Below are 23,529 nucleotides of genomic sequence, written 5' to 3' on the forward strand. Positions count from 1 at the left end.
TTGCCTTTATTTGTCAAGGTGGTGTGGCTGCTATGCATGTTACTGCTTTTTGAAGTCATGAGTGAGAATTCAGTGACAGGTGGACACCAATGGTGTATGTGCAGCTCTGAAAAGGATCAGCAAGTCCTCACACCAGAGATACTAGTCCTCCTCGAAAATACCCATATACCCCTATGCCAGGATATAGGATATGTGTCAAGATACAAGTTGTTCTAGGCTATTCTCTCTAATTACTTGCAAGCATCCAGAACTTTCATTGATCAATTTTATGCCTCTCTGGGCACTTTTTGCTTGAGTATGTTCACCATAAAAGTTAACCTGAACACCAGAATTCTCTTATCTCTCTGTTTTCTGTTCACTGAGGTTCAGTAGCAAAGTTGGCCAGTGGCTGCAAGGTATGAGGCATTTAAAAATTCTCCAAACATCTGTGATTTCTTTCATGAAGTTTTTTGCCAGGACACATCTCAACCTCTTCACTCACTGTTGGCCAAAGGGCATCTCTGTTCTGAGCTGGGTTGGTCCTGGGCTGCCAGCGCATGCTTTGCTGTGGGCAGTATTGATATGAGGCAGTGTGGTGTGATGGACAGAGTCAGTCTCTGGGATCAGGAAAACTTCAGTATAAGTCTTGCCTCTGACATATACTGGCTTTATGACCCAGGACAGGTCACATACTTTTTAAGGTCCCAGGAAACTATGAAGCTGCAAGTTGTAGAGAAGAGGCCCATCTGTGTTGGTAGACCAAATTTCCTCCCTGAGAGTTCCCTATGCCAATGGATTCACAAGGATGGTCAAAATACGTTGAATAGATCAGTCACCAAGATCACTGAAGACCTCAGTGCCACAATCCCTGGGCATATGAAATCTCTGGGTTTTGTGAGCATTTGGCCTGATACTACCTACCTCCATTCCTCTCCCTCCCCATGAATTACTAAATTTCCACCCCCTCTTTTAGCTCCAACGCTTGGCCTGAACCTCACACTAAATATCCCCTCCCTCCACTGCACCCATCAATAAAAAGATGCTCAGGGTCTTGACCGGCTTCTGGAGCTGGTTTCTGACAGAATGCAGAGAAGATTTTCACACGGGAAGCCCTCTCTGAGGAAACAGGCCCTCACTTTACTAATTGCAAGGGCATTAAAATGATAGACAAGCTAAAATAGTCAAAGATGTGTGTGTTAGGGAAGGGCACAGACCCCTGGAGCATCAAAGAGGAACATTATTTATAGGATTAGCCATAGAGTAAGTGGGTTTTATCTTAAAAATCATGTTCTCTTTTTCAACTTATTAAAACCCAAAATTTATATATAATTTTTTTTCCTAGAGAGGAGTTCCACCTAACCAGGGCATAATCACATGGTAAGGGGGAAACTCTGGATTCTGTGACTGAAACTTTGCTCATTTGGAGACCTAAGGCCCTTGGATAAGGTCTGACACTGACACGTTGCAGGTTTCTGGGGCCCTGGATGAGTACTAACTAGTCCCTTACCTCTGAAGTCAAGGCATTTATTTAGGCAGTAGGCTCAAACTAAATCCCATATTGATACATACTTTTTGGACTTGGGCCCTTATCTCTAAGCTAGTGAACCCCTAAAGTGGTGAGTCCAAGTAGCCAGTGTTTGCTTGGACTGGAGGCTTCACAAAAATCCTGAAGATTCCATTCACCAAAAGTTTATTAAGTGTTTGTGTGTTTGTGTGTTATGTATGTGTGCGTGTAGGGTGTGGTCAATCAGACTTCTCGGAGAACTGGGAGTCAGTTTGTTGAAGGTCTGTCCTGTAGAGGAGTTCAAATTTTATCCTAAATGTGAGAGGAGGTATTTTTTACTGGAACCAAATAAGATCAGCTTTGAGAAAGTCAGTGCTAAATTTCCAGTGGGAGCATTTACACCTTGAAAATCAGCGAGTGCTACAAATCAGGGCTTGATTTGTTTTGTTGATTATCCAGATTTAAGGAAGTGATCAAGAAATTGTTAAGAATGCAGATTAAATTAAAAAGGATGGGAATGCATTTCCCACCTATGGAAAACTGGTTATTAAACATTTACCGATCACCCCCTTATGGATGTTTAAATCTTACTCTTAGGAAAGGTCTAATTTCACTCATTCATTTTCATCATTCAGTTAAGTAATCAGAAGTCTTCTTTTTCTGTATCATAAGAGGTGGCTGCCAAGATTCAGAGAACATGCTGCATTCATGGAATGTTAGAGCTGAATGAGCTATCACCTAGTCCAGTATTTTACAGATGAAGAAACAGAGGCTCCAAGAGGAAGATTATTAGGTTTAAAGTCAGGGAGATCTGGCTTCATATCTCAATTTTAGGATTAACAAGGCATATGACCCTGAGGAGTTGTTTAATCTCTCCGAGAAAGAGAGGAGTAAAGAGAACTGGGCTTGGAGTCAAAGAATCTAGGTTTGAATCTTCAATTTGCCACTCAGCAACTCTTCTCTCCTTTCCCCCTACCCTCCACCCAGTGTGATGGGCAAATCATTCAGTGCCTCTCAGTCTGTTTCCTTCTTTACAAAAATAAGGTTGGGTTAAAAGACTTTGAAGGTCCCTTTTAGTATTAAATCTACAATCCTATGTTCCCTTAATAGTCTCAAAGTCCCATAGATAATAAGAAATAGAGCAAGGACACAAAACCAGCTCATCTCACTAAAGTAAGTCTTGTGGTCATTGCCCTTGAGAGTACTCGGTCCATCAACAAGCATCTATTGTTTACCATGTGTAAGGCACTGTGTTAAGGGGAAAGATAAATGTTCCCTGGTCCCTGCCCTCAAGGAGCTCACCATTTAATGGGGGGAGACAAAAGCAATCAGCCAAGATGACCTTTAAATCCATTGTCTTGGAAGGAGGCCACTTACTAGGCTCTCATCTCCATGATTATGAATCTATAGCAATGGGAAGAGGATGAGTGACAGTTGTTGCTGTCCAGGGTACCACAGACACCTAGAGCACAAGCTGCTAGCCACATGGGCTTTAGAACCACCATAAATACCTGAGCCATTAGGGACCCCAAACTTATCCATGAAGTCACTCTTGAGGAGGATCAGAGGCTACTTTAGGATACAAATTAGCTTTCTTTCCTATTAGTCTATTATGGATAAGTCACTCTGGATGAAGAAGGCCTTTAGAATCATAGGACCATGGGCTGACTTTGGACTGGAAGTACCTTAGAGGTTACCTGGTCCAAACTCCTCATTGGAAAGAGCAGGAAACAGAGGTCCAAGTCCAAGGGGGCAATCTAAAGACCTGAGATATTGATGCTTCTTATATTTAAATAAGTTAAGCCATAAGGCACAGCTTTCACTGATAAGAAGCAGCCTAGGGGCAGGAAAGTAGCAGGAAATCCTTTGCTGTCCTGATGCCCAGATTTCCTCTTGCCACTCCATCTGAAAAATCACTTCCAGGCAGGCTGGCTCTCCAGAGACATTGCATTCATTTGGTCTCTTCCCTTCTTCAAGACCTGGACCAAGTCCTTATCGTGTCAAAAGCAGGGATTGCCTAATACATTTCTTAGTATTTCCAGCAGTCAGCACACTGTCTAGGACACAATAAGCATTTCATAAGTGTACACTGACTGATTGGCTGCATGCCTAATTACTATGTTTGCCTTTATATCCCTTGGCACCATCCTATAGTACTAACTTTATCCAGCTATACTTCAAAAAACTCCTTCTATTATAGTCTATCCAATTAATTAAAACAAAACTAAACCAAACTAATCAACCATTGGTTGTTAAATATTTACCAACATACTCCATGAATGAACAAAGTACTTCCTACATATAAGAGGTAACAAGAGTAAAAAGGAATAATCTACCTTGCCCTTCAGGAGCTTACACTTTATGGAGGAATACAATTAAAATCAGTAGAAAATATAGAAGGAGCCATAAATAGAGAACGCAAGGGTTAGAAAACACTAAGCATTGGAGGGACCAGGAAAAGTCTCCTAGAAGAAGAGGTACCTGAGCAGTGGTCTGAAGGAAACATGGGGTCCTAAAAGAAAGGAGTAATGAGGTAGTAGATAACAGAAATGGAGGAGAGTCTGGGCAAAGGTACTAAGAAGGAGATAGAGTATTATGTGAAAGCATCTTTCCTCTCCTCCTCTGAAGTTTAGCTTCTCTCTGGAGATCTCTCCTCTCCTTACTCCCTCTCTTAAATGATGGGTTAATGATTTAGGTCTTCTTGTAGTTTTTCTGACAAAGTTGACCTGTTCTCTCTATACAGAGGGCACATTGGGTCCTGTTCTCTTTAGGAATGAAGTCAGCAAATTGCTTAGGGGTATTATGGGTGCCTGTCTACATAAACACCCAATAGAGCTGAAGAGTGTCCTAGACATGGCTGGCAAAGATCACCAGAAAAGAATGATGCCTAGAGGAGAGACACCAAGGATGACTCTAGAATCACGTCTCAGACTCAAATAACATATATTAATGAAATGCCTACTATGTGCTTAGTGCTATGCTACTTGCTGGGAAACACAAAGCAAGACAGTGCCTGCTTTCAAAGAACTTATATCCCTATGAGCCCTTGAGACACGGGACACCTGCTCCTTGGAGGTGTTATTGTGTCGACTATGTCAATGACTGTCTTGACATTATATATCTCCCTTACACCTCAGGAGAAGGAAGAAGGATGTGTAGCAAAGTGGACTGAAGCTTGAGTCATTCTCTAACACTGGCTATGCTCTAATCCAAAGTCTGAGTGCAGTTCTTGTCGGGAGCAATGGCCCCACTTAGAATTCTGCAGAGAACTCAGCTGAGACGGAAACCTGAGTACTGTCAATGTTGGGAAACAAAAGACTCCCAAATGAGAATTCCTTCTTAGAAGCTCATCTTCTTCTCCAAGAGTGGCTAGTGCACTGAAATAAATAAATGGACATTTAAAAAGTCACATACTCTGGGAAAAGGTCAAAAGGATGAAGAATCCAATCTGCCTTCTCATCTCTCCTCAGTCAGTGAAACTATGCAAGGAAGTGCCTTCCAGCCAGGGCTGAGTGAATTTCAAAGGACTTGGATAAGGTTAGTTTATGAAAAGCTTTCAGCTCCTGGGACTGCAGTTGTGTGATACTAGCTTCTGTGTATTGCTTGCTGCTCAGTGGGTAAGCTGCTTTCTTCTACTTGAGTTTACCTGCTCAAGAGGGCCAGGCAGACTATGATATTCTTACTGGTAAAAGCAAGACCTAAAGACTTTTTTGTTCATTTCCTTAGTTTTACAAAGTATAGTGTTTGACTTCCATCCAGAGTTGACGAGGTTCTGGTCAACATGGGTAAGGAAGAGATTTTAATTTGTATCCCTTGAAAATCTAATGATCTTAACTAGACAAATTTAAGAGGGTATGCCCAGAGTTTTACAGGGGCTAAAAAGGTAAAATTACAGAGCCTTCAGATCAAAGGAGACATACTCCAATCTGGAAAGATTGGGAAGCTTCAATAACTCAATTGCAAGTAAACAGCCCAGCCAACCAAAGAACTTGTTCCCTGGGCAAAGTCTGAGCCCACTCATCTACATAAGATTTCCAAAGGAGTCCTGATAGTTAAAATCTAAAGAGAAATCAATCAACCTATGGAAAGGCAGAATGGTTCAGTAAATGCCCAAGTCAGTGATTCCCAAATTGGGCGTCATCGCCCCCTGGTGGGTGCTGCAGTGATCCAGGAAAGTGGTGATGGCCACAGGTGCATTTATCTTTCCTATTAATTGCTATTAAAATTAAAAAAATAATAATTTCCAGGGGCGCTTAGTAATATTTTTTCTGGAAAGGGGATGGTAGACCAAAAAAATTTGGGAACCACTGGCCTAAGTAAAGGCAAAAAAGAATTTGTCAAATTGGGAAGAGAAGACTTCATTGATAATTTGGTACTTCCTTCTATGTTAAAGGATAGTAACCAGGAAAGCAGCATGAACCTAAAAGTTATTTCTTCTAGACTAGTCATCTTTAGGGAGGCAGATCTAGAAAGAGTCCAAAGAGCCTCAATAACTTTTCTCCTCACAGAAATCAGTCTCTCTTGGAGGGAGTGGGCAGGGTTCCAGAGATATTTAGTCATACCTACCTGTAGGCTATATATAGACAACCTGTGTGAATATGGGCAACTCACATACCACCCCCAATATTAGCAATGATCATCACAGAAATCAGTGGTCCAAATGCATCTCCTATAATAGTGACCCCCTCCCCCTCCAAAAAGAGGATTGGAAAGACTTGGATTTGTGTGGATTGCCATAATTTAGATAAAAGGATTAAGGTGAATCAGTACATGATTCCCAAAAATACAGATGTCATGGATTGCTTATCTGGTGGTCAGAAATTTATAGTTAAGTGTCCATCGATTGGGAAATGGCTGAACAAAATGAATAATGAACTGGAGGAATTCTATGTGAAATGGAAAGACCTCCAGGAATTGATGCAGAGCAAAAGGAGCAGAGCCAGAAGAACATTGTACACAGAGGCACAATTGAATGCAATGCAGTGATCCAGGACAATACAGAGGAATTTATGAGAAAGAACACTATCCACATCCAGAGAAAGAATCCATGTGGTATAAGACACGAAAAACATGAAGTACAATCAAATTAGCAAGAATTTATCAAATGCCTTTTATGCAACATGTATTTTGTTAAGCATTGGAGGAACAAAGAAAGAAAAAGTCCCTGGTATCAAGGAGTACACAGTATAATGGGGGAGGCAGCAGGTGAACATACACACAAGAAACATATAAAGTATTAGAAGACCAGAAAGATAGGGAAAGGCCAGGATATGAAGGGAAGACTTAATATTTCATCCTGGAGGTAATAGGGAGTCACAGGAGTTTGTTGAATAGGGTGAGAGTGACATGTTCAGACCCTCTCTTCAGGAAAATCAAGAATACAGAGAAGGATGAGGAGACTTATATGAACTGATGCAAAATGATGGAAGGAGAACAAGAAAAATGGCATAGATGATGACTATAATCATGTAAATGGAAAGAACAGCCATAAAAGCAAAACTGAACACTCTGATTATAATGACCAAGTGTGGCCTCAAAGATGATCTCTGAGACCATATCTCTTTTCTTTATGGGCAGAGGGGAGGAGGACTCTTAAGTGTGAAACACTGTTTATATTGCCAGACTCAGGTGATGTGCTGGGTAGCTTTTTTTTTTTAAGTTTAAACCCTTAATTTCTGTGTATTGACTTATAGGTGGAAGAGTGGTAAGGGTAGGCAATGGGGGTCAAGTGACTTGCCCAGGGTCACACAGCTGGGAAGTGTCTGAGGCCGGATTTGAACCTAGGACCTCCCATCTCTAGGCCTGACTCTCAATCCACTGAGCTACCCAGCTGCCCCCTGGGTAGCTTTGTTGAACTGCTTCCCCTCCTTTTTTTTTCTCTTAATCTCTGTTTTTAGAGCTCTTTAAGTTGGGAAGGGTAAAGGTAAATATAAAAATATATTAGGAAATGAAGACGATGTAAATATAACATCAATAAAGTTAAAGAAAAAGATAATCTACTATTCTTCTCTAGGCACTAATATGGTTAGGAAGAAAAGATAATAGTTAATAATAATTATAGCTAGATGGGCAACTAGGTAGTACAGTGAGTATGTTGTGGGGGGCTTGAGGTAAGCTCCTGGTGTTCGGGAAGAGTACCTGTTGCAAGAATGCGAGACTCCAAAACTTAGCTTAAAAATAAAAAGGGAAATTTATTAATTTGGAAGGTAATGTTGAATCTGGCAAGGAGGACAACATAGGTGGAAGCCTGCCTCTTAGAGGGAACAGCAGAGATGGAGAGCTGTTCCTTGGGAGGACAGCATGGATGGAAAGCTGTCCCCCCCCCCCCCCGCCACTATGAGGACATTTCTGGTGTTTTTATACTCTATCCAACAGTGAAGACATGACTCTAGAGTGGTAAGCACTGAAGCAAGGGATGGGGAGAGGTTTGCCTGAAGGCATAGGGGGATGACCCTCAAAGTCTGGAGGTCAGATGGATATCTGAGATACAACTTGGTGATATCAAGGCATAGCCTGGAAATATATCTCTGAGTCAGGAAGACTCATCTTTCTGAGTTCAAATCTGATCTCAGATTCTTATTAGCTGTGTGACCTTGGGCAAGTCACAAAACCTCGTTTGTCTCATTTTCCTCACCTGTAAAATGAGCTGGAGAAGGAAATGGCAGATCTCTCCTATATTGTTACCAAGAAAACCCCAAATGGGGTCTTGAAGACTCTGACAAAAAAGAAATGAAAGTCTGAACACCAACAATAACAAAAGCAAACTGCCTGTTAGCCTTCGAAAAGCTCTTTACGTATGCTAACTCATTTATTCTCCACAAGAACCCTATGAAGTAGGTGCAATCATTTTATCGATTTTACCCATTTTAATGATAAGGAAGGAAACCGAGGCCTAGAGGGATTAAATGATTTGCTCAGGGTCATGCAGCTTGTAAGTGTCTAAAGCTGGATTTGAATTCAAGTCTTCCTGGCTTCAAGTCTTAAGCTAGAAAAGTCTTGACAGAAAAAGGGAGAGATTATATAAAAGTGCCTTTTTCTTTGCATGCAATTAAATACAATGTGGCATGCTGGAAGTCATGTTTGTGTACGTGTGGCTCACATGCCATTTGACTCAGTTCAATTGTAGTGCTTTAAATCTTGTGAAGATGCCTGATTCCCTGATGGCATCCCTCTTAGCCCAGCTCTTATTCCTCCTCTTCAGTTCTTAGGAGACAGTCAGCCTTCATGACCTGATAAAGAGACAATCCTTTAGCTGAATCCGTCAGCTGGTAACCAACCCTTTTTCCTTAGCTAGATTGGTCCTGAGCTGACTAACAGAATCTTTCGCTAAGTATGTATCTGAAATCTTTCTTGGTAGAATTTGTGTTCTATTGAGAACATAGAGTCACCTTTATGCTTTCATAAAGCATTAGAGAAGTATATCATTAATAATGACAGATGGCCTGGAGTCCATCATCTGTGCTCCATCTTGGGACTTTTGTTGGGTAGATCTTCCATGGAAAATTTATAGGAGAACATGGAAAACAATTGCAGGAGATGGGAAGGTAGAGAGGGGTACCAGTGAAGGAGTTCCCACACTAATAATTGAAGCATCAAAATATAATGAAGGACTTGATGTCCCTGGTGCTTGGACTTCAGAAGGTACATGCGTGTACCTAAAATGGATAAGATTTTAATAGAAACCTTCAGATCCATGGAATAATGTTTTATGGATCGGCTATAATTGCTCCAAGGAAATAGAACAAGGAATCCATCCTCAAATTGGAGAAAGTTAGCAATGGAATATGGCATGGTTCTGTCAGAGAGAAGCATGATCAAAAGAAATATCAGTAGTGGGTTTGGAGTCCTAGTACAAATAGCAAATCTGAGATCTGACTCCAAATAGTCTAGTGCCCTTCTATTCATTTGTATCAGATAAAAACTATCATCATCATCGTCATCATCATCCTGTTTACTCTGGGCTGTGATGGACCGGGTCAAAGAGAGAAACTTCATTTTTGTTTTAGTGAGAAACATCATGTTTGGTTCATATTCTCAAGAGGTCACATTAGCTGGGTGTCAAGTCTTTTAGCTGCCTTCTTCTCAGATTTTCTGACCATTTTCCCATTGTATCAATCTCAGGCTGTCTCAGGCAACACAAATAAAAAATGAAATATTCAAGAACATCATAAGAGAGATGGCTAAATGGCTGTCCATGCTAGTGGGGTTTTGGCCAATTGGTTTGACTGTTGTAGGTCCGATTGCAAGTTCTCTTTTCTAATTGGGTCTATAGGTCAATTTTCAGACAGAACAGATATGTCAGGGTTCGGAAATGACTCACTTCCTAGGAATTTGGGCAGGTCTCATTTTAAGAACAAATAACAACAAAAATCTGGGCTTGTAAGGCAATAAATTTGGGGGATTTTTCATATGCTGAAATAATTTTTGCCCTCATAGTTGGGGTAACAATACTGAAGAGCTGCCTTAGATAGGGATGTCCTTATGGGCCTTCCTAAGCTAGGTATGGAGTGAAGATCTTGGAGAAATGTAAAGTTATCATGAAGGGTGCCAAGTGAATGTTGGATGAAAATAATATTTAATTCTCATTGGAACTGTCCATTTTGGAACTCTTCAGTTCTGTAATCATTTTTAAACCCTTACCGTCTACTTGAGAATCAATACATAGGTTCTAAGGCAGAAAAGTGGTGAGGGCTAGGCAATGGGGGTTAAGTGACTTGTCCGGCATCACACATACACATCTGAGGCCAGATTTGAACCTAGGAGTTAGGTGACTTGTCTAGCATCACACACACATCCGAGGCCAGATTTGAACCTAGGACCTCCCATCTCTAGACCTGACTCTCAATCCACTGAGCCACTCAGTTGCCCTCTCAGTAATCATTTTTTAATTCCTTGCATATGTAGTTGAGGCACCATGCCAGGCACATGTTATGTCAGGGAGTCAGCCCATTGTTGGGCCGGGGCCATGGTCAGCTTGGTTTGGCATAAAGTAGATCACATGGTGGTACAGTAAAGAATAGTTTGAGTGGAGTTTCAGAAACTTGAAAAAAATTTCTTTTTATTTTTCCTTGTTTATTTTTTCTCACAGATCATGGGTGATGTGGGGAATTAGACTTACTGTGACAATTCCTTTCTGAGGTCTGAGCACACTTGAAAAAATGAGTTTATTTTGTTTGCTAGAAGACTTTGACTGAAAGCTCGAAATTAGATTATTTTGAAAAATAAAAAAATTGGTGTTCTTGCCCCAGAAGGGTTGCTGGATTGCCCATCTCTTTCCTGACACTTGGGATTTCTCTGGTTGGTGCCCTGGCTAAGTTGGTGAACTCCATTTTTGTCTTTTGAGTCAACCTGATTTTGCTTATGCTCAAAGAAAGTAGTTCTACCCCCAAACAAACCCTGCAGAACAAAGGCAAGTTTGGAGAAACCTTAGACATAAGAAAAAAGTCTTTGCTTGTTACTGCTGGGAGATAAAATAACTCTTTGGCATTGTCAGGATACAGGAGCCTTTTTCTTTCTGGTCTTGGAACTCTAACTTCTTAAATATCTTGATGTTTGAAAGCAAAAGATACTGCCTGGGATTCCCTTTTGTCACACAGCAGCATTCGATTTCTGACCTCTCTTACTGGGGAGAAAACTAAAGCCCCGTCTTAGAATTCATCTCCAATAGCCATCCGTTCTTCATGGTGGATGTGAACTCTGTCCCCAGAAATGAAGCAACCAGTTGATTTTCCCACTCTCGTCTTCTGGGGGTGATTTGATCTCTGGCAGATTGCTTCCTCTGTCTAATCATTCCTGTGACATCATTAGCTTGTATGAGTTCAGATCTTAATGCGTTTTCTACAATGACCTCTGTGGGAGGGGAGGGGGGTTACTTATTCTTTTCTGTCTTTTCTTTTATTGAGCAGAGCTGATTTCCTTGTATCCTCGTGTTCCTAGGTTCCCCCCTCTATCCACTCCTGCCTGTCCAGTCCAACCAGCAGCAGGGCTATTAGACTCGCTTGTTTTGTTTCCAACAAACAAGGACAACAGAGAATCAGTGATCCCACTGGGGGATTTGAAATACTCCTCTCAACAGCTGTAGATGAAATTTGGAGCAGCGCGAATCTTGTTTGAAAGCCCGCTGGACAGTGCTGGAGAAACAGGCTTTGACTGGGACCCTTCTTCTCTTTCCTTAATCAGATAAACCGTCTGGCCTGAAACACAACTCTTTCCTTTTCACAGACAGCTCTGTTTTCTCCCCTGAAAAGATCGGCCATGCACAAGGCCCCAGCTCAGTCGGAGAGAAAGAAGTCTTAGGTGGTGCCCTTGCCCATAGGTGGAGGAGAAAGGAGGAAGCAAAGACGGTTAGAGAAACTTTTTCAAGTTAGAAACATGGGGAGTTAGGGGTGCATTTACAATGTCTTCTTTCCACTGGGTACAATTTAGAGAGGCTACTGACTTGCTAAGCACTCCTTTCTAGAGGCAAATGGCAAAGATTCCATTCCTCTGTAAGGTAAAGGCACAGATGCCACATTATAACTTTGAGGGCTCTAAAATGTTCACAAACTTAGTGCCTACGGTTTTAAAAATGAATATTCTCTCTGACAAAAAGGTTAAGCATCAAAGAAGGACCTTTGGAGCTCTTGCTCTGCGGCCAGCCTTGTGCTGATGAGGATAGAGGAGTCCCAGAATCTCAGAGCCAGAAGGAACCCATGAAGTCCTCTTATCCAACCTGGGACTGAGCAGGCAATCCTGCTAAAAAAAAAAATATTCCCACCATAGACTCATCCATCTTCCTCTTGGAGAGTTTTGTTATGGAATATGTTAATAATGGGAGGAATAACAGGGATAAAGGGTGAAGGCTGAGTTAAGGGAATGAATAGGCAATCTTGGTACAGGGAGGAGTAAAGGGGTTAGGTAAGTAATGAAGGGAAGGATGAGGTAGGTAGTATATAGGAAGGTGGGGGAATGGATGGCAGTGCACAGGAGGAATTGGGCCAGTCAGAAATGTTTAGATCTGGCTGCAGGGTTTTTCTTGTTAATTTCTAATGTCCTTTTGAGGGAGGAGTCAAAGGCTCCTCCCTGCCAGTGTAATTGATGTCTGCAGGAAGTCTCGGCTGGGCACTTCCTGCCCAAGATGGATGCCTCGGTTTCCCTCAAGAAGTAAAGTAATTCTTCCCTCTTCAGCCTTTGCCTTAATCTTCAATACAATGAATCACCAGAGGCTTTGTGTAGGTAACAGGGATTTATTAATGTCAGGGATAATCAGAGGGAAAGAGGGGTCTTAGGTTTTATAACTGCTGCTAGGGAGAAGGTTGGCGCTGGGGGATGGATCACTGGAGAGGGTTAGACTGAGAGAGGCCGGCTCTCCCAGTCAGGAAGGTTTGACTGCCTTGAAGTAAAAGTATTTATCAAATCTCTAAAATAGGGGTGGCTTGTTTTAGGATGCCCTACTTGCCTACAGAAACTAAACCCACAATGTCCAACCACCAAGCCTACCCTTCCTCCCAGGGCCCAAAGGGAAATTCAGGGAAAATAGTAGGAATGTCGATGGAGAGATCAGGGAGAGGTCCAGAGAAATCAGACTAGGTCCAGAAGTCCCAAAAGACAAAACACAGGCCAAGGCAAAGTCAAAAGCTAAAGCCCACAGGCAAAGCCAAATCCAAAACGCAAAAGCCCCTCAGTTGGAACTTCAGCACTATTTATAGCCTGTGTAAATAGAATTAGCTCTAGTCCATTCATAGTCAAACTCTACTCACCCTAGGCATAGAGATGATGTCATCCCCACCTCCCTTAGTGGGAGGGGAGATGAGTTACCCACACGTGACAATAAGCAACAAATCAAGAACAAGGGACGGCCTTTTGGGCAGTCCAAATCAGTGTAGAGGCTGCCATTTGTCCGCTTGAATTAGAGGTGGACCCACAGGAAGTGACGAGAGACACTATCTCTTTAAGTATGTTGGTTACTTCCTGTTAGGAGTTCTCGCTTTGAACTTGGCGCTGAAGGATCTCTGAGGAGACCTCAGGCAGCTTCTACTCTGAATGGTCACGTGGGTAAGTTAGGCTGACTTCCTGGGCCTACCTGGGCCGCTTCTAAACTCTGCCTTAAGTAGGCACCAGCCTATCTGGTTGTTAGGCCTTGTGGCTTGTAGCTTCATTTATTTAGCCTCTTAACCTTCTCTCTCCATCCAGGCCTCTGCAGGCCTGGACTAGCCTCTCCCTCTCTCTATTTCCCTACCTTTTACCTTCCTAATTGTAAATAAATTACCTTAAACCCTATCCTGACTGGTCTATTTTAATTATGGAATCAATCTGAATTGTTGATTCCTGTGGGCCACACTTTAATTATATATCCATATAATACCTTAAATCTCCCTCTTACAAGCCTCAGGCTCCAACTGCCTTTCTGAACATTCTAAAACCCCTAACTGCCAGGGCTGCTTACAGTTGAATTTGCAAAAGCAAAGGCTTCTGCTAGCAACCCTGCATTACAGTTCCTATAATAGAGAGAATGCAGCTCCCTTCTAGATAGTCCATTCCACTTTGGCATAGCTCTCATCATCAGAAAGCTGAAATTTGTTTCTTACTGATAACCTTTCATAGCTTCTAGTTCTGCCTTCTGGTACTAAAAAGAACAAGGCTAATTCCCTTTCCACATGGTTAATTGAGAAGAATCAGCAAAGAAACTTAGACAATTCAGAGCTTAGTAAAGCAGCAGGATACAAAAGAAAACTTCACAAAATCAGTAGCATTTCTATGTGGTAGTAGTAGTAGTAGTAGTAGTAGTAGTAGTAGTAGCAGCAGCAGCAGCAGTTAGCATTTACATAGTGCTTTAATGTTTATAAAGAGCTTTATAAATATCCTCTCATTTGATCTCTCCTATGACCTAGGGAGAGAGGCTATTATTAGCCCTGTTTTTTCAAGATGAGAAAACTGAAACAAACAGAAGCTAAATGGCTTGTCCAGTGTCCCACAGCAAATAAGTGTCTCAAGCCGGATTTCAACTCATACATAGCAATAACAAAACCCAGGAGGGAAAAACAAAAAGAGAAGTCCCATTTAAAGTCATTATGGAATGCATATAGTAGCTGGGAGTCAAACTACCAAAGTGTATTTGAGACCTGTAGAGCTAGTATTGTAAACCACCAATTAAAGAAATAAGGAATGATTGGCAAGATATTTGTGCTTGTAGCTCAGCTAGGTCAATATAATAGATTCTAGAGTACCACCCAAATTCATTTCTAGATTTTGTGATATACTAACGGCACACTTTATAGACCTAGTCAAAACAACAATTTTCCTGTGGAGGAACAAAACATCTGGAATCTCAAGAGAATAAATTTTTAAAAAGGGAAAAAGAAGGGAAAACAAGATCTTAAATGATATATTGTAAAATAATGATTATTAAAATTGGTCGACACTGAATAAAAAAATAAAAGAGCTCATCAGTGGAATGAATTAGACAAAGAAGACTCATGAAGAATTGACCTTGACAACCCAGTATTTGATAAACCTGAAGATGTGAATCCTCTAGGGAAGAAATTCATATTTAATATATATGTTTCTGAGGAATCTGAAAATTAGAAACAAAAATTATTTCAATCAAAATCTTATAAAAAATAATACAGTGACACCACAGTGGATGCATGATCTGAGTACTGGAGATTATACCAGAAACAAAACCAAAATGAATCCATCGTGTACCTTTTCTTCCTTTGGATGGGGGTAGCGGAGGTGACTTCTTAACCAAATAAGGGATAGAGGTCATCACAAGATTGAATGATTTTTTTCATTGAAACCCCTTTGGAGGAACAAAATCAATAAAGCCAGAATAAGAATGGAAATGTTTGATTTGGGAAAAAAATCTTTGTATCAAATACCCTTGATAAAGTTCTGATAGTCAAGATGTATAAACTATTACCATAAATACATGGAATCAAAAGATTTTGCCTAATAGATATGTGGTTGAAAGATAGAAACTGATAGTTCTCAGAAGAAGAATTGGAAGCTATTAAGAATGCTGTGAAAGAAGAGCTAATATATTGGCAAGATTGCAAAGGATATGAAGGGGTTGAGGGGCTTGTAGAACAAAAGGCATTCCCATACATTGTTGATGGAGCCACGAATGAGTCTAGTTGGAGTTGGAAGGGACCTTAGAAGTATTAGATTAAAGGCAGCTAGATAGCACAGAGGATAGAGTGTCAGACCTGGAGTTGGGAGAATCTAGATTCAAATCTGGCTTCAGACACTTCCTAGCTACATGACCCTGGGGAAGTCACTTAACTCCCTTGTCTATCTCTTGCCACTCTTCTGCCTTACATGTGATACTATGACAGAAATTAAGGATTTTTTAAAAAGTCAATGAATTAGACCACCCCTGTTTACAGATGAGGAAACCGAAGCCAAGAGAAATAAAGTGACTTTCTCAAGGTCACACAGCTAGCAAGCTAGCAAATGTCTGAGAGGGGCAAACTTAATGGTTTCCCTTGTGGTTTTGCTTAGCATAACAAACCACATGGCTATAGCAAGTTGAACACCAGTGTAATACAATAATAATATAACACAGAGAGAGATGGACTCAGCTAATAGACTTTCCAGAGGTGGAGACTTGGACCCCAGAACTATATACTGTACTTTATTTATAATCCAGAGCAATAAGCTTATTTCATCCCCAACCTGGAATTCAGTAGCCAGTCAGCAAAGCCCAGACAGCATAAACTTGGGGCTTGCCCAGGTCCAGAGAAAGTGTAGGTTGTGCATGTGGCAGAGAGATTGTGATAGGCTCACATGGCTTGTGTATAGCACCACCTGTTGGGAAAATCTATATTACACCCCCTCACAGGTTCCTTGTGAAATGATACCCTCTTTTCCTAGATGTCTGTCAAAGATAGGTGGCTAGGTGGCTCAATGGAGAGAACCAAGCCTGGATATGGGTTCAAATTTGGCCTTAGACACTTCCCAGCATTGCCCAGGGCAAGTAACTTAACCCCAATTGTCTAGCTCTTGCCACTCTTCTGCCTCCGAAGGGTTTAAAAAAAAGAAAGGCAAGGCACAGTCCCTTATATCTGCCACCTAGGATACCTAATAAGTGAGCTACCCACTCCATCATCAAGGGAAATAATTTTAATTTTTTTCACAGTAATGAATGAATTCTTTCAGTAGGCAGCATAGTAAAAAAGCCAAAAATCAAAGAAAAAGACTCATTCAAGTGAGTGGTAAGTAATATATGTTATCCTTCCCTTTTTTCCCCAAAGCTGGCCAGAACAAAAAATAAGTTTTGTTATAACAAAATTTGATTTATTATAGACTACTGCTACTCCAAGGAAATAAACATCATGAAGGTCTGCATGGGAGACAGGGTTGGATGGAGGTGACCCAGGTGACCCCAGCTGTATGAGCTTGGGCATATCACAGAATTTAGGATAGGAAAACCTCCCAGGGAACATCTTGGTACCACTCAGTTCCCCAAAGAATTATTACTAGAATATAATAAGGTTGAAAAAAGGCCATACGACCTGTGCTTGAAGAGGGATTCAGAAGGAGAACATGATCTTAATTATGACCCTGGGATTCAGAAGACTTGGGGTCAAATTCTGCCTCTGACATATTTTATCTTCCTGATCATGGGCAACTCACATAAACCTCTTTGGGACTCAGTTTTCTTATTTGCAAAATCAAAAGGTTGGACTAGAGGACCTATGAGGTCCCAGCTGACTCTTCATCCATAATCCTAGTGCCTCTTGAGGAAACCCATCCTACCTTTGGACAGTTGTAATTGTTAGGAAGTATTTCCTGCCATCCAAACCAATTTGCCTCTTTGTATCTTTCCCTTATTGTTCCTGGTTCTGCTCTCTGGGGCCCAAAAGAACAAGCAATTTCTCCTGCACCACAGATCTTCTATACAAAAGGATGCTCTTGTGCCAATCCTTCATCTTCCTTTCTTGATCTCCTTTAACTGATCCTCAGTCTTATGAAATGCTGTCACCATTCTCTCCACTTGTGCAGTAATGCTTTCCAGAATTCAATACTACAGACTTAATCTGGCCAGAACCAAGGACAGAGGCACTGTCACCTCCTTACTTCTGGAAACTGCCTCCTGATGATGCAGCAGCTCAAGATGGAAGGAATTTTTTTATTTTTCTTTTTGTTTTGTTTAGCATTAATGCCTCATATTGACCCTGCAGCCCTCTAAAATTCCTAGACTTTTCCAAAGCAAATTTGCTTTAACTAGGCCTTCTCTATCCTGTACTTTGTGAAGTTGATTTCTTATACTCAAGAGTAAGACTTTCCATATATCTATGCTGAATTTTATCTTATAAAATTTCATCTGATGTTGTAGCACATCAAGGCCTTTTTGGATCTTGGTTCCATTATCCAGCATGTTAGCTACCTCCCTCAACTTTATGTCATCTGAAAATTTGATGAGCAAAGCATCTATGTCTTAATCCAGATCACTAATAAAAGTATGAAAAAAGGTCAAAGGGTCAAAGAGATCATGGAGCATCCCATTGGAGGATACCTTGTACCTATTAGACATTAAATCATTAACAACTTCTCTTTGGGTCTAACCATTTAACCAGTTGTAAGCCCACATCTTTCATTTCCTACCAGAATTCTGAGATAGTTAGTTTCTGCTAAAATCTATGTGAATGTTCTCTTGATCTACTTGTTTAGTAATGCTGTCAAAAAAGGATATAAGATGAGTCTGATGTGGCTTGACTTTAAGGAAGCCTAGATGACTCTGGAATCACTGAATCTCTTTCTAGATGGGCAGTGATTTAACGATCTGTTCAAGAATTGAAGTCAAGTTTACTGGTCCATAGTTTGCAGTTTGTTTCCCCTGATACCGTTCTGTTTTGGAAAATGAGAATAGTGTTGACCCTTCTCTAATCTGATGCATACTCTTGAAAGGAATTCCTAATATAGGGTACTGGATCATCCATGAGGGGGAGCCCTTACTGCTCTAGGCTGCCTGATTCCACTTTTGGACAGCTCTTACATTTCTTCCAATATCCAGCCTAAAAGGACAGTTTTGTAACTTCGGCTCCTCTGGGGCCAAAGAGACCAAGTTTAATTCCTTTTCCACATGACAGCTTTTCAAGTACTTGAAGACGGCCATCATGTCCCACTGCATGTTTTTCCCATCCCCTCAGTACTAGTGCTGTCTCTGTCTTGTAAGTGGTTTGCATGTTGTCTCCCCTATTAGAGTGTGAGCTATAAACAAATAAGAAAAAGACCATCCCTGTCACCAATGGGGGTGGGGGAGAGAAAATACACAAAAGAAAACTGAAAGGACTAACTAGATGATTCAGTAGATAGAGTACCAAGCCTAGAGATGGAAAGTCTGGCCTCAGACATTTCCTAGCTATGTGACCTTCCAGTGATTCCCAAAGTGGGCGCTACTGCCCCTGGTGGGTGCTGCAGTGATCCAGGAGGGTGGTGATGGCCACAGGTGCATTTATCTTTCCTATTAATTGCTATTAAAATAAAAAAAATAATTTCCAGGGGGCTAAGTAATATTTTTTCTGGAAAGGTGGCAGTAGGCCAAAAAAGTTTGGGAACCACTGGGCAAGACACTGAACTCCAATTGCCTACGCCTTACCATTCTTCTGCCTTGGAATTGATACTGAGCATCAGTACTAATATAGAATGTAAGAGTTTTAAAAAAGGAAACTGAAAAGGGGAAGGGACTACAGAGGGTAACTAGTGATGGGGTACAACATTTGTGGAGTTAAAACCAAGCATTACAGCTAATGGGAAATGAAGACTTAGTTGGAAAATGTTGAGCCCCCTAGACAGGGATGCTTTGGGAGGAGGTGATCGCTCCATCCATGCTCCATTCAGAGGGCAGAGGTAGCTTTGGGGGCTGAGGAGGTGTTGAGTATCAAAGCTGGCTCAATCTCTCAGGTTTCAGGTGATGAGCTTATTCTGGAAGGGGCCCAATGCTCAAGGAGGCAAAGCCAAGCAGAGGTGTTGATGGAAAGTGAAGTCAACTGGAAAGTCCCAAACCCTCTATGAAGAGAAGTTTGGGGAGGTTTTTATAGGCCCTTCAGTTAGAGGTGAGAGACATCCAAGAGCCCCTTGAGAGCAGGGAATGGTTTTTTTTTGTCTTTTTTTTGTATCCCCAGCACTTAGCATAGTGCCTGGCACAAAGTAAGTGTTTAATGAATGCTAGTTGACTGTCAGTAATGACCAAAGACTTCTAGGGTTTGGAGTTCTCCAGTTTTCCAACTGGTGCCTTCTTTGGTTTTCCTGTGATATGAATAGGCAGAGAAAGAGGAACAAAGACAGATATTTGAGAGGGGAAATCACCTTCTACAGTCACTTAGTGGTGACTCTGGCCATTTTCTGTTCTGATACAGCCAGCCCAGGTCATTGCAAGAGCTCTAAGGCATGTCCTTATAGGTAAAACTATGGCTTATATGGTTCTTGCACCATTTTCCCATCACAGTGTGGGTGGAGATAGAAGAGATTCAAGAGATAGCACTGTCTCAGGCCAATCATTTTGCCAAAGCTGTCAGCTCATCCCCACCATCCACCTTTACAGATGAGTCTGACGCACAGGTTCATTTACTTATTCTTGTGGTGACTTTCAAGGGTAGGGGCCTTTACTTAGACTTTCTTTCATTTTTTTGAATTTTTTAGCTGTTTCCTTCACTCTAAAGCACAAATACATTTTTACAAACAGACTGCTCAGTTCCACAAAATGACTGCATGCTGAGGCTGTGCATAGATTGATGAGGTTCCTACCTAAAACTTTTCTGCTTGGCCACAGAAAGCAAAACTAGGAGCCATTGTGGTTGGATTCTGGTTGGAAATGATTAATTCATAATTGAAACTTTCTAAAATAATTGGATCCTCCTTGGGAGGTGGTGGCTTCACCTGAGATGGAGGTCTTCACCCATAGGTTGGATGGCCATTTGTCAGGGATGTTGGAGAGAGGATTCTTCATCTTGCAGTAAGTGATTTCTGAAGTATCTTCCAACTTTAAGATTTTGTTATTTAAAAACATCTTTTTCTTCTAAGATTTAACTGTTATTCTACTGTTTACCAGGGAAGTTTTCTCTCTTCCCCAAACTCCAGGGTCAGATGCTGATCCAGAGTTCATGGTGTACTTTTCTTACTCCATCTAAGAATTGAATTTTGCAAGGCATGAATGAATGTTGATGTGTAGCAATCTGCCATGTTTGCCTAGCATCAGCTGAGACCCTAGAGCAATTTAGGGATTTAGCCTTCAATGCAACCTGACAGATCTCTTGAATGATCAAAGAACAACTCATTTGCCAATTAGAAAGAAGACAGTTTAGGCAAAGCTTTGGTTTGCCTGAACCAATAAGATGGTCCCAATCTACCTGCCAATATCTTGAATGGAAAAAACTGACAAGATTATGGGGCTATAGAGAAAAGTTAATTTTTTCAAATCCTCCAATGACAGTAGTAACCCTTCTATAGATATTCTATATATGTGTTTTGTATAATGCACAGACAAACAATTTCAAAGGCATCTTTCCTGTATAGATGCTTTTTTTTGTTGGTGAATATATTCTTTTTCTTTTCTTCCTTCCTTCTTTCCTTCCTATCTTTTCCCCCTCCACAAAATGACTGCAGGCCAAGGCTGGGCACAGATATATGAGGCTCCTACCCAGGCCTTTTCTGCTTAGCCACAAAGAATGGAACTAGGAGCCATTGTGGATTTAGATAGACAAATTCTAGCTGGATACAAAAGGGCAAACATTTTCATGATGAAAGTTTAAAAAAAATAATTAGAGCTCCTGACTTTAAGCTTAACCTTTCTTCTTTTCAGCCTCTTACTTCTTGCTCCTAGATCTAGCCTCCTGGGTACACTCTCCACTCCAGGCTTTTGCACTTGTGATACTCCATCCTTAGAATGCACTCCCTCCTCAATTTGTCTCAAGAATCACCTTGCTTCTGACAAGACTCAATTTAAGCACCACCATCTGCAGGACCCCTTGCTTGCTCTCCTCTAATCCTATCGCACCACCTCTAACAATCCTGAATTTATCTATTGCTTTTCATTTCCTCATGCATATGCTTATGTTATTACCCCATCAGAATGGTAGTTCCTTCCAACGGAAGGGATTATTTTATTTCTTGTATCCATAGAGTCTAACAGAGTACCTTGGCACATAGTAGGTGTTCATTAAATGCTTATTGATTACTTCCACTTTTTGCTCTAAGAATAATAATTAATAAATCAATAAAATAAATAAATAATTGTGGTGGTAAAAAACTGGAAAATGAGGGGATGTCCTTCAATTGGGGAATGGCTAAACAAATTGTGGTATATGCTGGTGATGGAATACTATTATGCTCAAAGGAATAATAAACTGGAGGAATTCCATGTGAACTGGAAAGACCTCCAGGAATTGATGCAGAGCGAAAGGAGCAGAGCCGGAAGAACATTGTACACAGAGACTGATACACTGTGGTAAAATTGAATGTAATGGACTTCTGTACTAGCAGCAATGCAATGACCCAGGACAATTCTGAGGGATTTATGGAAAAGAACGCTACCCACATTCAGAGGAAGAACTATAGGAGTGGAAACAGAAGAAAAACAACTGCTTGAACACATGGGTTGAGGCAGACATGATTGGGGATGTAGACTCAAAACTACCACACCAATGCAACTATCAACAATTTGGAAATCGGTCTTGATCAATGATACATGTTAAATCCAGTGGAAATATGCATCAGCCATGGGGGGGAGGGGGAAGTCAGAGGGGTGAAGGGGAAAGTAAGAGCATGAATCATGTAACCATGTTAACTTTTCTAAAAAATAAATATTAATAAATGTTTAAAAAATAATAATTAAATCAATGCTACTGTTATGTGTGTTGATTAATCATTGTATGTCTCCATTCAGAATCTCAATGACTCTCCAGACCAAAATTCTCTTCCTGTTTTTCATTCCTCTCTCTATAATGTCTCCACTATTAGAATATAAGCTGCTTCAGGGCTGAGGCTGTTATGTTGTTTTGTATGCCCAGTACCTAGCCCTGAACTTTCCAAAGATCATGTGTGGATCTAAGTGTCAGTTTTGCAACTCACCAGCCCTGTGACTATTAGTTAGCAATGTGGAATAGCAACTTTACTGGGCTTCAGTTTCCTTATTTGCAAAATGAAGATTTTAAACCTCTAATGTCCCATCTAACTCTCAATCTTAAGACCCTAAACTGTAATGAAATCAAACTGAGCTGGGAGGGAAAAGACCTTGGCTTTGCAAATTCTCCTAAAAGGATTCTTCAATATGTCGCTTGCAAGTATAAAAGCTCAGACCTGAGGCATCAGATTTCTAAAGACCTGTCTGTCACTGGGGACTGCTTTGCAGCTTTGCAAGATGGAAGCTTCAGGCCATAGCTCTTTGGTTTCAAAAGAGGAGACTCCAGTGATATTTTCTTTACAGATGTTGGACCTCACTGCTGTCACAACAGGATTATAGCTAGTGAGATGTTTTCTCTGACCTGATGTGACTGGAGAAAATAATTTGCAAGCTGCAGTTCATGCCTGGTTACTCAGGAGCTTCATCTGAAACCTAGAGGGCAACACTCATTCATTGCCTGTGGCTCACTTAAAGAAGTAAACTTACCCAGAGGAATCCATCTCAGCTTGATATGATCCAAGGTCAGTAGATTATAGAGAATGACAATAAGATTGTCAGGATGCTGACAATTCATGGGCCCTACGGTCAGTAGACAGTCCCTGTAACAAGAGTTTGATTTTTGGTAAGCACCAGAAGCTTTTCCTCTAACGACACCTTCGTTTCTCTGTTGTCAAATGCTTAGTGAGAGATCCAGCATTTTTAAACTCAGTGTCTTCCTTAATGGTCAGAAATCCTGACCAATTGAACAAGCATTTATTAAATTCCTACTGTGTGGTATGGTCTGGTGATACACAGACACAAACAGTGTTTGCTCTCAAGGAGTGTATACTCCATTGGTTCTTCCTTAGGCTGCAGGACAGCCTTCCTCTACCATGTCCCCATAGTGGTACTTTTTTGTTGCCCCGCTTCCTTTTCATCTTCCTATTAAGACTTGTCTTACTCC

Source organism: Gracilinanus agilis, chromosome 6, assembly GCF_016433145.1.
Source record: "Gracilinanus agilis isolate LMUSP501 chromosome 6, AgileGrace, whole genome shotgun sequence".
NCBI lineage: Eukaryota > Metazoa > Chordata > Mammalia > Didelphimorphia > Didelphidae > Gracilinanus > Gracilinanus agilis.